At 45.3% G+C, this 8,456-nt stretch overlaps 1 non-coding gene across 1 annotated transcript; it reads left to right on the top strand.

Annotated features, from left to right (window-relative positions):
* Positions 1 to 7,992: 7,992 nt before the first annotated feature.
* On the top strand, positions 7,993 to 8,076 carry LOC147709355 (small nucleolar RNA snR60/Z15/Z230/Z193/J17). Its single transcript, XR_015296847.1, has one exon. It is a non-coding gene; the product is annotated as a small nucleolar RNA snR60/Z15/Z230/Z193/J17 (small nucleolar RNA).
* Positions 8,077 to 8,456: the final 380 nt, after the last annotated feature.

The raw sequence follows: 8,456 nt of genomic DNA, 5'->3' as shown, positions 1-8,456 counted from the left end.
GACAGCACTTATATACATTACGAGTACAATCAAAAGAAGGAGTTCCCTGGACTTGATTCAATCATCCATGATGCAATCATACAGAAGACATAGAAGGCTTGTTTTCGTTTAAAGAGTAACTTGAATCGCATTTAGACATAGACAAACATATGGCATAAGGGTGATTGTGGTGACAAGTTACAGAGTTACTAGTGTCTGGGGACAGAGAATCGAGGCATTTCTGTCGGAAAGGTAAGGAGAACGAGGCATTGTGTGCTCCTTACTTCCACACAAGGGCGGTGATGTTTCACAATGGTATGTGTGTGCAGCTGGGAAAAGGAGAATGGGCCGTGGTTAACTATTCTTCTTCGTGTCTGTCTCGTGTCCTTGATCAGTTTTACTCTTGATTGTTGACTCAACCCGTGGCTGCCTCTGCAAGCTGAGAGATCATTGATGAGCGAGAGCTGCTCGTTCTGTGATAGAGTTAGGGAGGGGGAGAATTTGACGAGGCAACCGTCTAGCTGACTCCGTTCTGTTTTTAAGGGAAAATATCTAACAGGACGGAAACCCGTAAGATACATGATGGCTGGCCATCATTCTTTGCATGTGCTAGTACAATGAGAAGAAAAGACAGGCAAGAGGGGGTATAACAGGATTCATGCTTAAAGTAGAAAAATCGGCTTGCCTGGTCGGTGTTAGGGTGGATAGGGTGCATGATGGGACACCAGGAAGAAAAGGGAGTTTTTAGTCAACTTTCCACACACCTTTACACCCCACATAGTCCAATTTACGCCAGGAATCACACGACTCACTTAAACACAAAACTGTTTCCTGGCTGAATAAAAACTGTGGGTTCCCGATACATTATTCCGATCAGATATTGTCAACTAGACGGGTACCCTGGATAGGAAATGCCAGGAAAACTTGCAGGGGTGATTGTATTATCATTAATTTTAGACACCCCCAGCATGTTGCGACTGTACTTCTTAGAGCAGCTTCTCTGAAGCAGGGTGAGAATAGTGTGGGTGTGCACCCCTTGGGATATTTCTATAGCCACTTAGATAAGGTCCCTCAGCGTAATAATAATCTACTAAGGCCCCCTAACTCATATAGGAGCCCAATCTCTGAGATCACAACGTACAACAGATATCAAGCACTGAGTGCGCTGGATCAGAATGATTGACTCACGTTGACTGATAGTCCAGGTTTGGGGCTTAAGTAGCCAAGTAGGCAAATCAAATATGACAAATCCAGAGTTTGAGCATACACAGGTACAGGCAGTGGTGCCCATACTGAACCACGATGATAGGTTTACGCTTGGGCCCATTCAAACGGCAGAGGAAACGGACAAGATTATTAATAGTGCTGGCGATATCTTTGACATTGTAGAAGAGGACAGTACACGCCAAATAGACAGAAGTGTGCTTGAGGGACCTATGATAGGAAACAATTCTTTGGAAGAAATAAGTATCCAAGCTGGCTCTTTAGCTGTTAAATACACACAAGATACATTGCTGGATGCACCCCCACCCAGACCCAATGATAAACTACCTTTAAGACTAATATCATGGAACATAGCAGGGCTAGCTAAGAATCTTCGGGACCTCAATTGGTGTACCTACATTGAGGACCATGATATCATCCTTCTCCAGGAGACTTGGTCTTTAATAACTCCACACAGGCTTGGGTTCAAAACTTTGCATTGTGACGCAATTCCCTCAATAAGAGGAAGAGCGTCAGGGGGCCTGGTGATCTGGGTTAGAGTCACTCTAGAAATAGAAGTTACCTCATTAAATATTCCTTCCCCTGATTTGTTGGGATTAAAGATGGTGACAAGGGGAAATTAAACTATATATTTAATAAACATATATAATATGCCACAGCCAACAAATAAAGAATCTAAGGTAGTAGAACTTTTAGACTCAGTTTTAGACACCTTAGGACCAAATGCCCAAGTAATAGTAGGAGGGGATTTTAATTGTAAATATGAACCAGTATTGGGCCTTGATAACTTACTTGAAGAACAGGACACAGCAAATGATATTCCAAACCTGGATGCTATTGGGGCAGTTAAATGCACTGTAGCAGTAACTCAAATTTTTCATTTGACCGTAGGTCATGAATTAAGAGCATGTAATGGCCGCCTGCAGTCGGATAGACCAGCAGCCCCAACATTCTGTAAAGCCAACTGCAAGTCACATATAAACTTCATATTGGTCTCCTTGAGCTTATGGTATTTACTCATTGATCTTAAAATTGATGCCAGGACTGAGAGTGATCACTTTTCACTCCAATTATGGCTAAACCCACAACCTTTTATATCCAACCGAGAAGAGGAGGTTGCACGAAATAGTTCCCCTGGAGAACCCCAGATATCTAACAACAGACGTGCACTAAGATGGCCATATATCCTGGCTAAAGAAGATGCAATGATAACTATTTATAATACCTTTTCTGATACCATTGCATCTTGTAAGGAACCCTTATTGGGCAGCCAGGGTGTTCTAGAGCTACATCATAAATTGGTTGATGCTCTAGGCCCCCTTCTGAGTAAAGCTTGTAAAAGGGAAAAGACTTCAAATCATTTAGAGTTGGTTAACCCTTGGTATAATAAAGAATGTCGCCTAGCAAAGTACCATTTGATCCAGGCTGTTAAAACTAAAAACTCCCATTCTATAAAAGAAAGTAGACACGCATATAATAATATTTTGAACTAGACGAAAAAAACATGGGATGATGCACTATGGGATGATTTACTAATAGCAGCTAAACTGAGAGATCAAGGCACCTTCTGGAGCTTAATATCAAAAGGCAACAGAAAGGGTAGATCACCCAAGGATCTTTATTTAGATGAAAAAACCTGGTGTGACCATTTTGCTAAACTTTACTCAGAAGATGAAGAGGGGTCGCTCAGACAAAATTTAGAGAGCAATTTAGAACTGAGCATAGCGCCATTAAGATTTAGCATAGAGGAGACTATGCAGGCACTAGGGGCTATTAAAGCGGGTAAAGCTCCAGGACCAGATAGGATTCCTGGAGACCTACTAAAACACGATGTGGAAGTATGAGGGCCATACATTAATTTTTTATGTAACTCTATAGTGTCTGGAACGCCAATCCCTGATAGTTGGAAAGGGGCAGAAATTGTAACAATTTTTAAAAAAGGAGATCGCTACGATCCGGGCAATTATCGCCCAATCAGTTTAATTGACCATTTACAGAAGGTTTTCGCCAGACATATTTTAAATAGACTTACAGAATGGATGGATGAGACTCAAATAATGTCCAAATACCAAGCAGGGTTCAGATCAAAACTTAGTACGGTAGATCAAGTGTTTAGGTTCACGTGTATCTGCTGGAAGTATATTAACATAAGGAAGGGCAGTTTGTACGTGGCATTTATAGACTTGCGGGCCGCCTTCGACCTCGTCCCACGGAATCTTCTGTGGATTACACTAAGAGACTTGGGGGTCCCAGGCAAGCTACTTAATGAACTCATTCGACTACACACAGGGAATTATGCAAAAGTTAGATAGGGAAAGGGAGGTGAACTATCGAAGCCCATACCTGTGAGCCGTAGTGTGCGCCAAGGCTGTGTGCTGGCGCCCACGCTCTTTTCATTGTACGTTAATGATATACCTACTTATTTAAGGGATTGTGACCATGACTCTCCGAAGTTAGGAGATGAGGCAATTACGGCATTGCTTTTTGCCGACGATACAATCCTCATCTCACAGACTCCGAAGGGCCTCCAAAATCTGGTGAACTCATTTTATGGTTACTGTGTAAAGAAGGGGTTGTAAATAAATTCTTCTAAAACAAAATATATGTCAATAAATCCGCTAAAGTCCTTATGGAAGAATTTGGCCTTAAACAATCAAAAATTGGAATATGTGGGGAGTTTCAACTACCTAGGTATTACATTGGATAGTAATCGCTCATGGAAAGGGCACCTGACAAAAAGTAGGTTGGCTTTTAAGCAAAACTCAAGCCTATTCTAAAAGTGCACGGAGCTAGTTATTCCAAAGCCATTACGCCGGCACTGGAAGTATTTAAGGCAAAGGCACAATCATCTGCACTTTACGGTGCTGAGGTCTGGGGGCATTGCTGTTAACATAATTTTGAACAGGAAGAAAACCACTTTTTGCGCAGGCTACTAAAATTACCAACTAGAACCCCCTAGTTCCAGTACTTTTGGATTTGGATCTCAAGCGGACAGATCACAAAGCAGCTCTTAGGCCATTGCTGTACTGGGTAAGGTTATGGACAACCCCGGAGTTGTGTAACTATAAAAATGGACTGATAGAAATTACCCAGATTGATGAGTACAAGAAAATTGCATGGTTAAAACATATTGAACTTTGGTGTACCAGGTTAGGGCTGTCCCACCTTTGGGACGAACCCCAGAATATGACATCGGTGTGTAAAAAGGTTCTAAAAACTACCTATTGGTCTTATGTTAATGATGAGCCATCCCACTGTCCATCTATTGGTATACTGACTCAGAAATTTTTGTCCATAAAAGACAACGCTGCATTTGAACCGTTTATGGATGAGATAAGCCCACCATTAGCCAAAACCTTATATTTGCAATTTAGATACGGGGTATTACAGACTAATGCTCATACATGTAGATGGGGAGGTAAAAATTAGGATGGTATCTGTACCCTTTGCTCACTAAAGGCTAAGGAAGATGATGCCCATCTCTTGTTTTTTAGGTCGAGGACTATCGGTTCTGCCGTAAGGCAGAAACCGGAAGTCGGAGATTTAATGATTCTTAGAGTGCTGCATTTATCCCTCCCTCTTTTTGCTCTTTCTCCATTGGCTGGCTTCCTAAATGGAGGCCAGCCATTGGAGGAGAGAGCCGTCCCTCCAAAGAAGCCCCGTCTTTTTCGGATTTGGGGGCGTCATTTTTGCTGTTCTTTAGACAGTGACGTCGTCCGTCACTGAGAACAGCAAAATACGCCCCCAATTCCGAAAAATTTCAAAAGCTTGTGGCCGCCATTTTAAGTCTCCTTGTGATGAGGTAGGCTGCTGTCCTCGTTTCCCGCTGTCTTTTTCCCGCCCCCCCTCCCGCTGTCCGTCTCTGTTTCCGCCCTCCTCCCACTGAATCGGTCGGCCGTTGTATTCTTTCCCTGCCGTGGTCTTTTTCCCGCCCCCCTCCCACTGTCCGTGTTTGTTCCCGCCCTCCTCCCGCTGATTAGGTCGGCCGCTGTGCTGTTGTATTCTTTTTCCCACCCCCCTCCCGCTGTCCGTCTTTCTTCCCGCCCCCCTCGCGCTAAATAAATCATTCAGTGGTAGCCGTCTTTTTTGCCGCCCCCTCCCGCTGTCTGGTTCCCGACGTCTTTTTTCCCGCCCCCCTCCCACTGTCCGTGTTTGTTCCCGCCCTCCTCCCGCTGATTAGGTCGGTCGCTGTGTTGTTGTATTCTTTTTCCCACCCCCCTCCCGCTGTCTGTCTTTCTTCCCGCCCCCCTCCCGCTAAATAAATCATTCAGTGGTAGCCGTCTTTTTTGCCGCCCCCTCCCGCTGTCTGGTTCCCGCCGTCTTTTTTCCCGCCCCCTCCCGCTGGCCCTGTCCCGCCCGCACAGGATCTCAGCATCGCAACTGGTATCTTGAACGCCGAGGGCTGCTGCAACTCGGGAATGTGTCGTAACAAGGTACACTTGGAGCTGAAAGTGCACAGGGCTGACTGGCGTGGAAATGTACCCGTGGATAACGTGCTCACTAAAATACTGCTTTCATAATTGCAGGACGCTGAGGTGTGCGTGTTCAGGACTCGGGAGACGGAGGGAACAGACCGGAGCACTCCTGAGGAACGAGGACGAGCCGAATGAGGAACAAGGACGTGAAGCAGATGAGCTCATCGAGGAGCGAGGACGAGAAGCAGACAAGGCACCCCAATGACGTGCGGAGAGAGCCGGTGTTGAGCAGGAGGAATGGACGGAAGAGTGGTGGTCACTCCCGGAGGACGTTGTAACTCCGCCATAGCTCAGGAGAATTGCGGCCCCCGTGGTATGTGAAACGGGGCAAGGGTCACAGTAATCCGGGAAGATGGGTGGGGGGGGGCGACGAGTCCGAGGGACTCAAGGGGCATGGGCAGGTGGAGTGCATTGTACCTATTCCCTCACTTACCCTCATTTCCCGCTCACAGCCTTCGTTATTCACTTTTGTACCACACCCTAAGTCTTGTAACCACGGTTACATAATCACTGTTTTGGGGGGAAAGTATATGCAATAGAACAGAGCCCAATGGGGGACTTTCCAATCTGCACCTCACACTAGTTTATTTTTTTTGTAAATTGTCCTGCGCACAATTACTGCGGGGAAAAATAAATGCACTTTAGCACTGGTCAGCAGAGTCCTATGGCCAACAAAAAGAATCCGTAAAAAGAGACGGCAAGCAGGCAAAACGGTCGGGGGAGGACACCCTAAGGCTGACAGATCTAACACTCTAATATAACACTGTCACTGTCCTTCAAACTAAGGTCATTATTAGGTCACAGGATCTTCCTGTATATTTAATTTTGTGGGCCCACATTGTACAAACTAAGTTTTTGTTCAAATGTATGCAACTTTGGTTTTCATGCTGCAACTCTATCTTAATCTGGTGCCTCAAAAGACCCGGTGGCCCGGTGAGCTTATCATTGCCTATTCTAGTGCTCTGTACTGTAAAACAATGGACGACCGCAGCGCAGTTATATGATGTCTGGTGGATGGGTTAGTGAAGTCCGGTGAAGATAGAATACTCTTACTATGTTATTGGTAGAAGGGGTGTGCAGTTCCACAAGGTAAGAAATGTGAGAGGGATTAGAGATCTAGGGAGAGGAATGTGCTCCAATAGGAACACGGGCCCTCACACACCAGATGTGTATTATGCTTCATCATTGGGCTAGCTCCTCATCATGCCGGCGCTGCAATGCCCACTAAGGGGGGCTTTGCCAGAAATATTTTTCTCAGCCATCTGGTGAAGTGGGGGTATGTGGTCTCGAGTGTTGTTTGTAGAGTCACTGTTGCATGACTGATCACCATTACACAAATTGAATTCAGTCACAATGTAGTGAAGTTTTTTTCCTGAGGTCCTGAAGAATGGCCACATGATCACTACTGACATATACAAGGCGAAAAACATGGTGAGCGTGTTTTAGATCAATTTATTCACCATGCTAACTAGGGCCATTATTTTCTTGATTAGCACTTCCCTTTTAATTAGGTGAATGAGCTCAATCTTAGTCTGACCCTCTGAACTGCCATTTCTAGCCTTGTCTTCAAAGAAATGTTGCTGGATTGCACCAGGACACGACACCTCTGGGTGCCCAGACACCTGCCGCCCCCTCCCGCTGTCTGTGTCCCGCCCGGTTCCCGACGTCTTTTTTCCCGCCCCCTCCCGCTGGCCCTGTCCCGCCCGCACAGGATCTCAGCATCGCAACTGGTATCTTGAATGCAGAGTGCTGCTGCAACTCGGGAATGTGTCGTAACAAGGTACACTTGGAGCTGAAAGTGCACAGGGCTGACTGGCGTGGAAATGTACCCGTAGATAACGTGCTCACTAAAATACTGCTTTCATAATTGCAGGACCACATTTGCTGGAAATTGCACTGGGTCTGAGGTGACCAAGAACAAGCTGATTACATTTCAGTGGGCTGCCAATGGACGTGGCGCTGGAGAAACGGGACGTGCCCGGATGAAGCTGGTAAGTGGTGGTTGAAGGTGTTTAAATTCTCGTGTCAGTTTGTTTTCCTCACTAGATTGATATGGTTATTTTGTTGATGAAAGGGATGTAATTTTACTTAATCGTTTTTAGCCTAGTCACACTATCAGAAGTACACGTTTATCACCAGAGAGCTTTGCATGAAACTTCATAAATCGCTCGAGGGCATGTGCTGCGTGCTAGCCCCTGCCCTAGTTAAACGACTTCTCAGGCAGGATTCCTTTGTGTTTCTTAGAGGGTGCCCTGCATGTAGTACTGCTAGTGTGTACTGCATAATAGTAGCACGCGATGGGTCTGCGCCGAGATCGATATCATGATGATCACATAGTTCAGCAGATGAACAGTGGTGAATAAGAGCTCTTGTTTTTCGCTCCTATCTGATGTATGCAATCGTTTTTTGGTAGTTTGGGGTCACCTGTTCAAAATGCCCGCTTATTGTCTTCTTTCCTCAAATGCTTAGGTGGCAAAAGCAAGAAACCTAATATGAACATTCAGACTACATCACTCTCTCACTAACTCACTCTCTATCTCACTACCTCACAACTTCACTCTCTCTAACTCACTACCTCACTCTCTCTCTATCTCACTACCTCACTCTCTCTCTTTCTATCTCACTAAGTCACTTTCACTCTCTCTTTCACTACCTCACTCTCTATCTCACTACCTCACAAACTCACTCACTGTTTCTATCTCATTACCTCAGAACATCCCTCTCTCTCACTACCTCACTCTCTGTCTCTCACTACCTCACTCTCTATCTACCTCTCTC

The sequence above is a fragment of the Lissotriton vulgaris genome, chromosome 6, assembly GCF_964263255.1.
Source record: "Lissotriton vulgaris chromosome 6, aLisVul1.2, whole genome shotgun sequence".
In the NCBI taxonomy this organism is placed as follows: domain Eukaryota; kingdom Metazoa; phylum Chordata; class Amphibia; order Caudata; family Salamandridae; genus Lissotriton; species Lissotriton vulgaris.
The sequence above is the reverse complement of the archived record's forward strand: the minus strand, read 5'-3'. Positions and strand labels throughout refer to the sequence as shown.